Below are 15876 nucleotides of genomic sequence, written 5' to 3'. Positions count from 1 at the left end.
TGTGAAGGTCAGGGGAAGTAGTCATACTAAATTGCCCATAATGTTAGGTGCATTAGTTAGAGGGAAATGGGTCTGGGTGGATTACTCTTCAGAGGGTCGGTGTGGACTTGTTGGGCTGAAGGGCCTGTTTCCACGTTGTAGGGAATCTAATCTAAAAAAAGGGTACATCATAAAAACCAAAAGAACTGCAGAGAGTTGGGATAAAAGGTTCTTTTTCGGAATGGCAGCTAGAGACAAGTGGTGTCCCGCAGGGTTCAGTGTTGGGGCCGCAGCTGTTCACTTTAGATATTAATGATCTGGATGAAGGGACTGGGGGCATTCTGGTGAAGTTCGCCAATGATACGAAGTTAGATGGACAGGCAGGTAGTTCTGAGGAGGTGGGGAGGCTACAAAAAGATATAGACAGTTTAGGAGAGTGGTCCAGGAAATGGCTAATAAAAATTCAATATGAGCAAATGCGAGGTCTTGCACTTTGGCAAAAAGAATACAGGCATAGACTATTTTCTAAATGGTGAGAAATTTTCAAAGTTTGGTAGAAGATTTGTAGCTCGGGTGCTCGTTGTTGTGGTTCTGTTCGCCGAGCTGGGAATTTGTCTTGCAAACGTTTCGTCCCCTGTCTAGGTGACATCCTCAGTGCTTGGGAGCCTCCTGTGAAGCACTTCTGTGCTGTTTTCTCCGGTATTTATAGTGGCCTATCTCTGCCGCTTCCGGTTGTCAGTTCGAGCTGTCCACTGCAGTGGCCGGTATATTGGGTCCAGGTCGATGTGTTTGTTGATAGAGTCTGTGGATGAGTGCCATGCCTCTAGGAATTCCCTGGCTGTTCTCTGTTTGGCTTGCCCTATAATGGTAGTGTTGTCCCAGTCGAATTCATGTTGCTGGACCTGGACCCAATATACCGGCCACTGCAGTGGACAGCTCGAACTGACAACCGGAAGCGGCAGAGACAAACCACTATAAATACCGGAGGAAACAGCACAGAAGCGCTTCACAGGAGGCTCCCAAGCACTGAGGATGTCACCTAGACAGGGGACGAAACGTTTGCAAGACAAATTCCCAGCTCAGCGAACAGAACCACAACGGTGAGAAATTTCATAAAGGGATCTGGGAGTGCTAGTCCAGGATTCTCTAACGGTTGACTTGCAGGTTGAGTCCGTGGTTAAGAAAGCAAATGTAATGTTATAATTTATCTCAAGCGGGTTGGAATATAAAAGCAGCGATGTGCTACTGAGACTTTATAAAGCTCCAGTGAGGTCCCATTTAGAATACTGTGTGCAATTTTGGGCCTTACACCTCAGGAAGCACATACTGGCACTGGAGCGTGTTCAGTGGAGATTCACATAGATGATCCCTGAAATGGTAGGCCTAATATACGATGAACGGCTGAGGATCCTGGGATTGTATTCATTACAGTTTAGAAGGTTGAGGGGAGATCTAATAGAAACTTCCAAGATAATGCATGGCTTAGAAAGGGTGGATGCTGGGAAGTTGTTTCCGTTGGGTGGGAAGACTAGGACTAATTGGCACAGCCTTAGAATTAGAGGGGGTCAATTTAGAGAGGAGACATTTCTTTAGTTAGGGAGTAATGGGCCTGTGGGATTCATTGCCACGGAGTGCAGTGGATGCCGGGATGTTAAATGTCTTCAAGGCTGCGATTGATAAATTCTTAATCTCGCAAGGGTTACAGGGAGAGTGCAGGTAAGTGGAGTTGAGATGCCCATCAGCCATGATTGAATGACGGAGTGGACTCGATGGGCCGAATGGCCTTACTTCTGCTCCTATGTCTTATGGTCTTATGAGTGCTGTGAACCAGAAGCAAAAGCAGAAATCGCAGGAAAAGCTCAGCAGGTCTGGCAGCATCTGTGAAGAGAGTTCTTAGGAAGGGTGACCGGACCCAAAATGTTAACTTGGATTTCTCTTCACAGAAGCTGCCAGACCTGTTGAGCTTTTCCAGCAACTTCTGTTTTTGTCCCCAGAACATGACTTGGATCTCTAGATGAGCAGTCTAGCAATAATACTACTGGGCCATTACCCCAGCCCCTTTGCTGTCGCATGTGTCAGCAACTTGAGGTGAACAGCATGTGTTTTAGCCAAATGTCCATGTCTGAAAGTCTTAAAGTCCTTAATCGATTCAGGGCTGTAGCCTCAGTCAGTCAAAAGCATCATCAGTTTGAAGGTTGACAATTATGAGTCTGCTGCTGTTATTAAACCCTTTTTGGGGTCAGTCACACTGATTTTCAAGATCAGCCACTTTCATGGCTTTAAACCACATACAACCTCACGATTTGTTCCCTGGAATTCAATACACTAATGGATTATAAATGATATTTTACACATATACCTTTTATCAAAAATATGATGAGCAACTATTTGGAGAAAATTTTCCTCAAAAGTAAGCAGCCTTATTCAGGAAATTGCTGGGGGATTAATAGGTTCACTTTTAATCAATCTGCTCAGAGGCGTTTGCGGGTGGGACTTGAACCTGGGCCTCCTGGCTGTGAGGTAGGGCGCCGGTAGATTATTAGGCTTCTGGATTGGTTACATCTGATTAAGAAACAAAATTGGATTACAATTGATTAAAGCAGTGATGGAGCTGCATAGAGCCAAATTTCCATTAATTTATTGCAGTCAAAGAGTGGTGCTGGAAAGCCCTGCAGGTCAGGCAGCATCCGAGGAGCAGGAGAGTCGATGTTTTGAGCACAAGCCCTTCATCAGGAGTGTTAATTTATTGTACCCAATTATTTTGCTGTCTGGGATTAGAAGTGTGGCCTACATTACAATTCATTAGATTAAATGGTTTGAAGATGCCGTTGTTGGACTGGGCTGTACAAAGTTAAAAATCACACAACACCAGGTTATAGTCCAGCAGGTTTATGTGGAAGCACAAGCTTTCAGAGCACTGCTCCTTCATCAGGTGGTTATGAAGGAGCCTGATGAAGGTTGGGAACCAACTGAAACCATGGCACCTCTCCATTGGACCCTACAATCAACCTTCACTCATCCTTCCAACTTCCCACCTTTCTCAACCACCTGATGAAGGAGCAGCGCTCTGAAAGCTAGTGTTTCCAAATAAACCTGTTGGACTATAACCTGGTGTTGTGTGATTTTTAACGTTAGATTAAAATTGGATTCTAATTCTGTCATGAAGAAATCCATGTCATTTCTCAGTCTCAGTGATACTGCCCTCATTGTCTACCAGCTTGTGAAAGTGTTCTGGCCTATTAACATGTGACCTGTGAAAGTGCATTTCAAGAGCTAGATAATTATAATTGTTGCAACTGTTGAGATTCATTTCAAGCTGGGACTTTTTCTGGTTATTTCCACTTAGTTGGTCAAGTGTCTTTGTGCTGATCTTTTTTCTAATTTTGGCTTAAGAGGTATAGTTAGTAAGTTTGCAGATGATACCAAAATTGGAGGTGTAGTGGACAGCGAAGAGGGTTACCTCAGATTACAACAGGATCTTGACCAGATGGGCAGATGCAGTTTAATTCAGATAAATGCAAGGTGCTGCATTTTGGGAAAGCAAATCTTAGCAGGACTTATACACTTAATGGTAAGGTCCTAGGTAGTGTTGCTGAACAAAGACTCATAGAACATAGAAGAATACAGTGCAGTACAGGCCCTTTGGCCCTCGATGTTGCGCCAATCCAAGCCCACCTAATGTACACTAGCCCACTATCCTCCATATGCCTATCCAATGCCTGCTTAAATGCCCATAAAGAGGGAGAGTCCACCACTGCTACTGGCAGGGCATTCCATGAACTCACGACTTGCTGAGTAAAGAACCTACCCCTAACATCTGTCCTATACCCATCACCCCTTAATTTAAAGCTATGCCTCCTTGGAGTGCAGGTTCATAGCTCCTTGAAAGTGGAGTTGCAGGTAGATAGGATAGTGAAGAAGGCATTTAGTATGCTTTCCTTTATTGGTCAGAGTATTGACTACAGGAGTTGGGAGGTCATGTTGTGGCTGTACAGGACATTGGTGAGGCCGCTGTTGGAATATTGCATGCAATTCTGGAAGATGTTGTAAAACTTGAAAGGGTTCAGAAAAGATTTACAAGGATGTTGCCAGGGTTGGAGGATTTGAGCTATGGGGAGAGGCTGAACAGGCTGGAGCTGTTTTCCCTGGAACGTCGGAGGCTGAGGGAGTGACCTTATAGAGGTTTACAAAATTATGAGGGGCATGGATAGAGTAAATAGACAAAGTCTTTTCCCTGGGGTCGGGGAGTCCAGAACTAGAGGGCATAGGTTTAGGGTGAGAGGGGAAAGTTATAAAAGAGACCTAGGAGGCAACTTTTTCACTCAGAGGGTGGTATGTGTATGGAATAGCTGCCAGAGGAAGTGGTGGAGGCTGGTACAATTGCAACATTTAAAAGGCATTTGGATGGGTATATGAATAGGAAGGGTTTGGAGAGATATGGGCTGGGTGCTGGCAGGTGGGACTAAATTGGGTTGGGATATCTGGTCGGCATAGACGGGTTTCCATGCTGTACATGCCTATGACTCAGTGCCCAGATAATAGGTTTCTCAATGGGAAATCCCTATCTTTCATTTCCACTATCCGGCCTGTTGCTATTTGCTTTTGGGGGCTCAGTTTGTGTTCCATTACTGAAGCTTTGCACTTTGTATTGGCTCAAGCAATATAGGTGAAAGGTGAGTAAATGGAGCTGAGTACATCAGTTCAGCTGTTAGGTTATTTAATAGCAAATCACGCTTGAGGAACTCAGTGGCCTACTCCTGTCCTGTTGATAACCTGAGGTTGTTGGTTCATTCTGGTCAATATCTCATGGCCACTGACTCTAATGGAAAGGCAGGAGACAGCAAAACAATTTTGGTAATGCTACTTCACACAGTACTTCTGACTTTGCATTCTTTTCTTTTATATGGACTTGATACCTTCATTTTAAGATTTCTCCCTTGATTTACATTTTATGCTTTCCTGGATCCAAGTTCTTGATGGTTCTAGGTCAGTCCTGAGGTTACACTCCTACTGCTCCATACTGCTGGACTGAACTCTTAGCAGCTGAGACCATGGCACCTATTCATTGGATCCTACAATCAACCTTCTCTCACCCTTCAATTTCCCACCTTCCTCAATCCACTGGGCAGCCTCCACAAATATATCAGCTATTCGTCTCCTCCTATGAAAAATATTTCGTTTAATCTAACCGCTCTCCAATGTTAGTTCTGATCATCCATTTGTTGTATGCTGTCTCTATTTGAATTTCATTATTGTCTTGTCTCCTGACTTTGAGTTTGGACTGGTTTATATAACCTTTTTCTCATTCTCCAGTTACCACTGTCTCATGTCAAGTCTGTACAAGCCAAATTTCCTTTGTTAATTTACTTGTCTGAATTGCAACCAAAACGTACAGAGGAAGCACAAATAGAATTATGCTTCTGACAGACCTGATGCAGGTTGTTGTATTAAATAGTTAATTGGTTATTTTGGATCTTAATGAGAAAAGTTCAACTTCATTAGTAATATAGTTTGAACTTTTTGTAAAGTATCCTAATAAAGTGCAAATCTTCAATGTACGCTGTACCTACAAATGAACAGTTTTGCTCTTTTTGTGTATAGATTATTGCAGCATCTTAGTTATTGTGATGTTATTCAGGTGGTGTACTTACCTAAACCAAGCACTTTAAGACAATATCTGCAGTCAGATCTTTGAATAAACTGTGAGCTGGACTTGAATGCCAGCTCTTTAGCTGTTGAGATGACCTCCTGAGAAGGTACCAAAGGTACCTAAAGTAACTCAGTTTTCACTGGTTTTTCTCTCATTCCTTTGCTCGTTACATTCCCTTTTCTCATTGTCTTTCTTAATGACATGATATAGATTAGGAACCTGATGTAATTCGCACTGCAATGCGTTGGTTTTTCCTTATGCAGGATCATTGTTCCTTCTGTCTAGGATTATGTAGCTAAGACCATAATTACATAGTGTTATTGTCCATGACACTGCCGAGAATTAAGAATATTTACTTTTCTCATGAATTCAAGCATTATGTTACAGTCATTGTGCAAAACTCTGACTCGGTATGCATTCTGGTTAATGTTCAAAGTTCATTCTGCAGACAGCTTTTTTGATAAATAATGCTATCCAGAACTCTGATGCGCAGTTACAAATGGTAAGCCACACTGAAATAAAATAGAAGAGCTATACTATGTAGAAGCAGCATTTTTGCTTCCTTGCCATTATAAGCAATGCAGACATCAATTGAATATTCAGCATGATCTGGTTAATGTTTAAGTTTTTTTTTTGTAACAATCTTTCCTTAATAACTGCAAACAAAATATGCGATGATGGAAGATCATGCCGAATTTTATATTTAAGACAGAGCTTTATTTTTCAGCTGTTGCTAAAATAAAATCCAGAAGTTAACCTAGTAGTGTAATGTACAGATTTTGCTGATTTCTTAGCTTGTTTAGAACTAAATGTTGTTTATCAATCAGAAAATTTGGCATAATGTGAAAAAAAGAGGAGAAAATAGGCTGCAAGACCATCTGAATGATTGAGAGCATATGCAGTCTTCTAATGAAAATAGTGACATTTGTTCCCGACCCCATTTACTTGCTTAGAGAGGCTGTATATAGGAGGCCAGATGTGTGCCCCGGAAATGAATTGTAAGGGTTCTTTGTCATTCAAAACCTGGAAATCTCTGTGTATCCTGTTGTCTTCCTTTCTAAGGAAGCAGGAAAATGCGAACATACGTTTCATTATCTTTGGGAGTCAAACCCATGAGTACATGCCTATAACAGTGGATTATCCCCATTTTAACAATCTACAGCTGCTGCGCCTGCTGCCCTGGTCTCCAGCTAACAAGGGAATTCTAAGGCCATTATTCTGGGGAGATGATGGAGCTGCTGTCCTGGCAGATGCCTCACAACTACATTCCCTTGAACAAAACCATAGGGGATTGCTGTGGAAAATGTGATCTGGCCAAATTATGTTCAAATTAGCCTAAGGCAGAAATGGCTTGAAAGGTTGTAGAACTTCATCTTCTCAGCTTTCCATGAAACCCTATGCTTTTGCCACTCGATCAAACCTAGGAGAGAAACTTTGACCCACCCTGACATGCATTTGTGTGTCCATGGACACATGCATATTGCAGGCTATAGAGCCATAGAGAAGTACAGCACGGAAACAGACCCTTCGGTCCAACTCGTCCATGCTGACTAAATAAAGCTAGTCCCATTTGCCAGCACTTGGCCCATATCCCTCTAAAGTCAAGAGTGTGGTATTGGAAAAGCACAGCAAGTCAGTCAGCATCCAAGGAGCATGAGAATCGATGTTTTAGATGCTGCCTGACCTGCTGTGATTTTCAGCAACACACTGTCAAGTCTAATCTCCAGCATTTGCAGTCCTCACTTTTGCCATATCCCTCAACCCTTTCTATTCTTAATCCATCCATATGCCTTTTAGATGTTGAATTGTACCAGCCTCCACCACTTGCTGTGTCACATTTGAAGTCATCTGCATTCAGAATATTTCAGGCTACATAGGTGTTTGAAAATGGCACTGCCTGTATTTTAAATTTGGTAGATGAAGCTGTCTACTTACAAAGAGTTGTAATAAAGAGTTGGTGTGTTTTTGAGGCTTAGACACTCCTGTATTCCAAATTAGTTCTGTGCAAGTTTATTTTCATAATCAATGTTTTCCCCTCTTAATTAATCATTTGGCCAAACTTTGCTGAATTCTGAACTGCTCCCAATCCTCAAGCTTGTTACTTTTTAATAGCAACTTTATATGACTCCTCTTTGGATCTAATCATATCCTTAATTTGGTTTGCTGGCCATGTTTAGGGCACTTTACCTGTTATACCTGTGCACCAGGAAGAAATATATACCTGTTACCAGACATGTTTGGTTCTTAAATATTAGCCTGCACCTTACCCAATCTATCACAGCGGTTCAATTCCCGCCTCAGGCGACTGACTGTGTGGAGTTTGCACGTTCTCCCCGTGTCTGCGTGGGTTTCCTCCGGGTGCTCCGGTTTCCTCCCACAGTCCAAAGATGTGCAGGTCAGGTGAATTGGCCATCCTAAATTTGCCCGTAGTGTAGGTAAGGGGTAAATGTAGGGATATGGGTGGGTTGCGCTTCGGCGGGGCGGTGTGGACTTGTTAGGCCGAAGGGCCTGTTTCCACACTGTAAGTTATCTAATCTAATCTAATCTAATCTAATAATGCTTCACACTTTTTAGTTTTGTTTGATTAGAACTAGGACCCTAGCTGCAGATTGGACTTATTCACTTTCTATCCCACTGAAGAATTGTAACATGTTATGTTCATTGTTCCTTACAGAACCTCTCATAACAGTTTTTAGTTAACTCTTTTAATTCCACAGTACCAAATCTCGAATAATCTGTCCCTATTTAGTTCTTCAGTGTTTTGATCTAAAAAGCCATTGTGAGGATACTTCAGGAATTATTTGCACTGTATTATTGACATGTAGTTTGCCCTGTCCATATGTAGATTAAAGTCACCCATGTTTATTGTAGCACCCTGTTACATGCATCTCTAATTTCCTGTCCATCACCTTAGAAAGATTTGGAAGCCCATAGTTAGCCACCACAAGTGTTTTCTATCCTTTGTTGCTTCTTCACTTCACTCAGATTGATTCTGCATCTAGAATTTCAGAGTAAATATTCTTTCTAACTATTGCACTAATTTAATCCTTTACTAACAACATTAGCTCCTTGTTCTTTTTTGTCTATCCAACCTAAATGTTGAATTGCTTTTGATATTCAGTTCCCAACCCTGGTCACCCTGCAGCCACCTCTTTGTATTCACAATCATATCGTACCTGTTCACAACTATTTGTACTGTTAACTTGCAATTACTTTGTAAATTCAGATAAAGCATCTTTAGAATTGTGTTTTTTAACATGTTCATACATCATTTTTTTATAATATGGCCGTACTTGTTTCTAACTCTTGATTCCTCTGCCTTTCACTTTTGCTTTCTACTTTTCTATCTTCCATTTATATCTTTGTTTCCCCTTCTTGAGTCTACCTATTCAGGTTCCCATCCCTTTGCCACTCTCGTTTAAACCCTTCCCACTGTATTAGGGAATACTTTCATGAGGATGATAATTCTGGTCCTTCGGAGGTGCAACCATTCCAGATTGCACAGGTTCCATCTAGTCCAGAATTGGTCCCAATACTTCAGGAACCTAAATCCCACAATCCTTCACCATCTCTCCAGCCTTATATCCATGCGATTATTCTACTACTCCTGATCTTCCGACCAGTAGGAATCATCTTGAGGTTACGCTTTTGACTTCATAGCTCCTTATATTCTGTTTGTAGGACCTCATTCATCTTTTTACAGATGTTGTGGTTCCGACGTGGACCACATCTTCTGGTTGTTCATCTTCCCCCTTAAGAGTGTCCTGCAGCTACCTAATACTGTGCCCACGGAGGCAGCTGACCAAAGGGTGAATAGCCAGAGGTTGTGGTCCATGTCAGAACCAACAACATCGGTAAAATGATGATTAAGGTCCTACAAACAGAATACAGGAAGTAAGGAACTCTAAAAGCATAACCTCAAGATTACTCCAGTCTGCTGTCATGTTTGCAGTCACAAAAAGAGAACACAATCTGCTTCTGTTGTAATAGAACCCCCTATTAATTTTGCTCATCCACCCCCCCCCCCACCAATCCCTGTTCAGCCAAACCACTTGTTGTGCCACAGACTTAGTTCTCACTGCATTCTCCTGAGGAGCCATCTACCTCCAGCAGTTTCTGAAATAGAAAATCTGATGGAGAACAAGGTGGACTCCTGAACTACCTGCCTAGTGCTTTTTCTCTGTGTGGTAGTCACCTATTCACTCTCTGACTACTGTTTACCTGTAGTGTGGCCACTTCTTTATTGTGGTATTCATAATGATCTCAGCTTTGCAGAATCTGTACAGTGACTCCAGCCACTGCTTCAGATCTGAAAATGCAGATTTTGAGTATCTGCAGTTGGCAATACTTCATGCACAACTGATCAACCTGGACATGAGAAGACTTCCCACATAGCATTCCATCTTGCCCGGCTGCCTTGTGTTACCATGCAGGGATAGCAAAGCAGGCAAAATCAGACTAGCTGACACTGGGTTCACAATAGAATGAAAGTAAAACATTCAATGACCCTCAAAGTTGCCCAATTGTTCCTAACCAGACGTTATGGATAATGGACCTCCTGAAGTAAAGTTATAGTTTAAATACAAATGACTGACTTATTAATTGTGCAACTTTAGCAGAGCAAAGCTAAGCAACCAAATAGTCTAATTGAGGTCAACCTTCTTTGATCATAACCTCCATTCACATCCTGGCCTCTACTTACTGGAGTGTAGTAGAATGAAGGTGATTTGTTTGAAACATATTGGATTCTTAAGGGATTTAACAAGGTAAAACTGAGAGGATGTGTCCCCTCATGGGAGAGTCTAGGACTGGAGACCATAGTTTCAGAATAAAGGGGCTCCAATTGAAGACTGAAATTAGGAGGAATTGCTTCTCAGAAGGCTTTGAGCTTTTGGAACTCCTTGCATAGAGAGCTATAGGGTCAGAAGTGTCGAGTGAATTTAAGGCGGGGATAGATTCTTGATCAGTAGGGGAATCAACGGTTATGGGGAAAATGCATAAAATGGATGTGAGGAATGTCTGAGCAGGCTTGAGGGGCTGAACAGCCTATTCCTCCTATTTCTTATGGTATGTGGTGTCTCTCTCACAGTTAAGGGATAGGTTTTTTTTAAAAAAAGTTGCAATTTTTTAGTGTGAGAACCATTTCAACAAGGAGTATCATTGCCTTTATGAAATCCTTGCATGGGGCATTGTTATACCAGCACATAGGATTGTATGTTGTATGAATTCTGAAGTCACCAGTCAATATAAAACAATTTCTAGCAAACTTTGAGCACTATTCATTTATTTCTCATTTGTTATAACTTGGAATTCTTTTCTTAGGGCTATTCAATAGTTCTTTAACTGAATGTAAAGTTAAAGAGAGTAAAACTCGAACATAGCTTCTCAGTCCGGCAGCTTTGGAGCTTACAGCATTCTGCCCAAAGAAAATCCAGTCAGTACCAGTTTAATCGATAATTTCTCCTTCAGCCTTCTCTGTGGTTGGTTGGCCAACACCAACCTCCCCTTGATTGACTAATGCAGTAGCCAACCAGCTTACAGTCCCTGACCATAACAAATCTTGGTGCCAAAATGTCTGCAATGTTCTTAGAACTACAGTTAACCTGTAATTGTCTTTCCAGGCCAGTTCCCATAAGCGAACAGTGTTTGTTCTCTCTCCTCCTTTCAAAGTCAAGCTGCTGTTCCAAGTGTGATTCACAACTTCAGCTCACAATCACACTTCCAAACCAAAAATCAGAAAAATAAAAAATATGATAATCTCAAAACTTATCACATCTTGCCCTTAAGTTACTACTTTTACATTTACTTCCTCTGGCTCAAAGAATATTAAATATACATTCGAGACATTATCCTTACTATTTTTAACTTAGACCTACTTAATTTAAACTGAAGATCAACATTTTACTTTATAGATTGTACGTAGAAATATTCTTCCACATAGATGCTTGTTGTTGAGGTCTTCAGCTCTCCTCCTCAACTAATGAATTTACAATTTTCTTGTTATGTCACCCTTTGATTTGAAGGGAGCAGTCCGTAGGTTTGGGGATGTGCCAGCTGTGATCATAGTTTGCAGTTTAGTGGCTTGTGGTGTTGACTGTATGGGGATTTATGGATGTATGAAGTCTGATTGCAGCCTCTTGAGATTGCAGATGATATGACAGGGGGCATGGGGTAGTTAGTCATAGTAACAGTTCTAAAGTGCCTGAAATTTTCACAAACAAGGTCAAAGGCTCCTTCATAAAACGAGGATATTTCCTTTTGTCTGTTTTGCCCAAAAGAGGAGGCGATAACCTAGTGTTATTATCATTAGACTTTTTGCCCACAGACCCAGCAAATGTTCTGGGGGCCCAAGTTCAAATTCCATGATAGCAGATTTTTTTTGTGTAGACCCTGTTATGGTGCACTGATAGTGTCACCACTCTTGGACCGAAACACTCAGGTTCAAGTCCCAATTGCTCCAGAGGTGTGTAATAACATCTCTGAGCAGGTTGTTTTAAAAAATACGTCAAATAAAAATAAACAAAGCATTTTGTATCTGGAGTTTCAAGCACTGCTGGCTTTCTCGGACCTTAGGAAACTTGCAAGTTGAACTTAACTTAAACTTTAATTTATGTATTGGGTGTCTTATTTAAATATAGCATTGAAGGATCCTGTCTCTGATTTGGAATGCTCAAACACTTCACTCCCTGACAATGCATGGGGTTGGAGTTCAATTAAACATGGTAGCTCAGTGGTTAGCACTGCTGCTTCTCAGTGCCAGGGACCCAGGTTCAATTCCAGCCTTGGCTAGCTGTCTGTGTAGAGTTTGTACATTCTCCATGTGCTTGTGTGTTTCCTTCAGTGCTCTGGTTTCCTCTCTCAGTCAAAAGATGTGCATTTCAGATGCATTTGTCATGGTAAATTGCTCATCGGGAATGTGCAGGATTACAGGAATGGGGTAGATCTGGATGGGAGAGTCAGTGTGGACTCGATGGGCTGGATAGCTTGCTTCTAAACTGTAGGGATCCTATGATTTTAGTGTTTAACCAAGCCTACTCATCTTGGTGGGAGTTAAGGGATTGTTAAATCTTAAAACCCTAGACTTCAATATATTGGAGACAGTCAGAGTTGTAACTCCATGAAATCTGAAGAAATGTAAAAAGGTGGAAAAAAAACTAAAACTTTTCCTCAAAATCTATATTTAATCAATGATATTGGACACAGTACCTAAAAATAAAGACAACTGTTTTTCAACGATGATTTGTATTGTGTTTCGGCAATAGCATCTGGAAACTATTGCCTGCATCATAGCATTTTGTGTTTCTGTTTCTATAAATAATATAAATGCTATTCTAATGCAGTTTGAAAGCAGTACTATGGAATGTAGGCTTGAGGTAAATTGTTTAACCTCATTCTCTCTTGAGATAACTAATATCCCAACATATAAATTAGTAATCTAAAACCAACATCCAAATATTAAAGCTAGGATTGTCAAAAGTATTTTTGATACCTCGTACTGAAAAATTGAGATTTGTTTTGGCAGCAAATTTGACATGTTTCTCTTCTGTTCTTTCGATCAGTGGATGATCGAAGTTATACCTGTTCATTAGATATAATTCATAATGCTTCTTGATTATTTGCCAGCTCTGATCCTTCATTTCTCCTTCCCCACCCACGTCTTCAGTTCATAACCAACAGTTGTCAGATAACCAATAGTTGATTTTCAATTAGAGCTGATTGGGACTGTCAACTATTTCTTGAATTTGCAGCGAACGTCTAACAGACAATTTTAGTAAATAAAAGAAGAGGAAAGAACTGATATGATTCAGATTCCGTACGCTCTATTTATCAGTGTTATATATTTTGGAAGATAGGAACTGGTGTAGGCCATTATACCCATTGAATCTAACCTGCCTTTGATCATAATTGTGGCTGATTGAACATGTCAATGCCTTTTACCCACCCCATCCTGTGTGCCACTGGTAGTCAGAAATCTATCACTCTCTCCCTTAAACATACTCAAAGCCTGAGCTTCCAAGGCCCTCTGTGCTGGAGAATGCCTCTGAGTAAAAAGTAATTATCTACATCTTATACCTAAGGGTAATAAGCATCAGCCTTATTTTTAAATTGTGTCACCAGATTATGCACTCCCCAAACAGGTGAAATGTCTTAGCTGCATCTATCTTGTCTATCCTTTTAATATTTTGTATGTTTCAATTAGAGAAAATCTGATTCTTTTGAAGTTGTAGAGAATGTATATCCTGTCTACCCAAACTCACTTCTTAGGACACTCGGCCATCCCAGGAACAAATCTAGTGGGCCTTCGTTGCATTCCTTCTATGACAATAATTCCTTTATGAGCTGAGGAGACCAAAATGGCACACAGTACTCCAGGTGCAGTCTAACCAAGTTTGTACACAGGTGAAGACTTCATTCTTTCTGTAATCAAATCTTCTTGCAATAAAGGCCAATATTCCATAAGCCTTCCTAATAACTTGTTTTACCTGCATGTAAGCCTTCAGTAACCTATCTCTAAGGACAACTAGATCCCTTATGTACATCTACATTTTGTAACTCTTAGTATTGAAGAAATGCTGAGCACATCTGTTTCTTCTACCTAGTGGATAACCTTACATTTTTCCACATTATATTGCACCTGCCATGTCCTTGCCCACTTGCTGAACCTATCCAAACCTATCCTCTAGAAGCCGCTATAAATTTTCATCAGAGCATACATTCTACATTTCCGAATCGTTAAATAGCTGAAGCCCAAGTACTGATGCAGTTCCCTGTTAGTCATTACCTGCCAATGCAAGAATAACCCACTTATTCCTCTTCTCATTTTTCTGACTATTAGTCAATTGTTAGTTCACCAGTACATTACTTCCTATCCTGTGCCTTTTCATCCTCCTCTGGGGGACTTTATGAAAATCCTTCTGAAAATGTAAGTATATAATGTCCATTAATTCTCCGTATCAATTTTGTTCATAACTTTTTCAGGAAACTCCCAAGTTCATCAAACATGATTTTGCATCAGCGAGTCTGTACTGACTATGCCCAATTAGGTAATTATTATCAAAGTATCCATTTAAAACATCATTTGAAACAGGTTCTCGTATTTGTCAAGCTGCTGATGTTAGGCTAATTGGGCTGTAGTCCCATGCATTCTCTCTCACTCCCATCTTAAATAGTGGGGGTGACATTAGCTGCCTTCTAATTTGCAGAAATAAATCCAGATTCTGTAGAATTTTGGAAAATGATCACCAAAGTATTTATTATTTCTATTGTCACCTCCTTCAGCTGAAGACCATCTCATCCTGGGGCCTTATCAACTTTCAGTCCCCTTAATTTCTTCACTACAGTCATCTTATTAAGGTTAATTTCTATCAACTCCTCATTCTTCCTAGTAGCTTGGATCTCCTGTCTGAAGAGAAATTTTGTATATTTCTCAGATCAAGTAATCAGTTTAACTTTTTTGGCCTTTGTTTGCAAAGTAAGTATAGATTGTGTCTTTAAGACAGGTGTTTCTTGAAGTGTGATCTTGGAGAGACTTTGTGGATGTCTGTGACCTAGTGAAGGGACATAAGTGAAAGGCCCTCAGAGTTCAGGCCTTAGTTATTGGGCCATGATAAAGTTCTACTTCTCCAAAGTCAGGGCCTTGCTGTGACTTAAGCAATATGTAAATAAAGGGCTCCTGGAAGTGTGTTTGGTGTGAACATGATACCTGAAATGCTGCCTTGAGCTGTGCAGAGTGGGCAAATGGTCACACCCCAGACACCTCATGGAGAAGTACTGAAAACACCAGGGTGGACAGCCATGGTATCCGGATGTTGGTGAGTACCATGTGAATTCAGGTTGTTCAAGAGAGAGCATTTTAATGTTGAAATATCAAAACACGGTTATGTCATTCTACTTAAATCAAAACTTAAGATAATCCAGATATTTTGAGTATTGTATAGAATAATTTGAATAGTTAAAAGAAATTTGAGAAATACTGTCCACATTAGATAATTGCAGTTACAAATTGCTACTCCAGTGGGTCTTTTGATGTTGTGTTCCAAAGGCATTCACAGAAGTAGTAGGAGTTAATTCCAGTAACTATCCACTTCTAACATCTCTTCTAATTGGCTTTACTATTGTTGAGAGGTTCATTGATTTGGCATTTGCAATTAGATTGGTGCCTTACTCACATATCGCAAATTAATATCAAGCAGAGCAATTATTTATGAGGCTTGCTAATAGATGTAGTTACCAACACAAACAATTCA

General features: G+C 40.7%; 1 protein-coding gene across 10 annotated transcripts in view; it reads left to right on the top strand.

Moving 5' to 3' along the window:
* The window catches only part of LOC140483773 (ERC protein 2), an 830166-nt gene that overhangs the window by 469175 nt on the left and 345115 nt on the right, over nucleotides 1-15876 (top strand). The gene's annotated exons all lie outside the window — the stretch shown is intronic.

Source organism: Chiloscyllium punctatum, chromosome 12 (assembly GCF_047496795.1).
Source record: "Chiloscyllium punctatum isolate Juve2018m chromosome 12, sChiPun1.3, whole genome shotgun sequence".
Lineage (NCBI taxonomy): Eukaryota > Metazoa > Chordata > Chondrichthyes > Orectolobiformes > Hemiscylliidae > Chiloscyllium > Chiloscyllium punctatum.
Note: the sequence above shows the minus strand (reverse complement) of the source record. Positions and strands in the feature narration are given on the sequence as shown.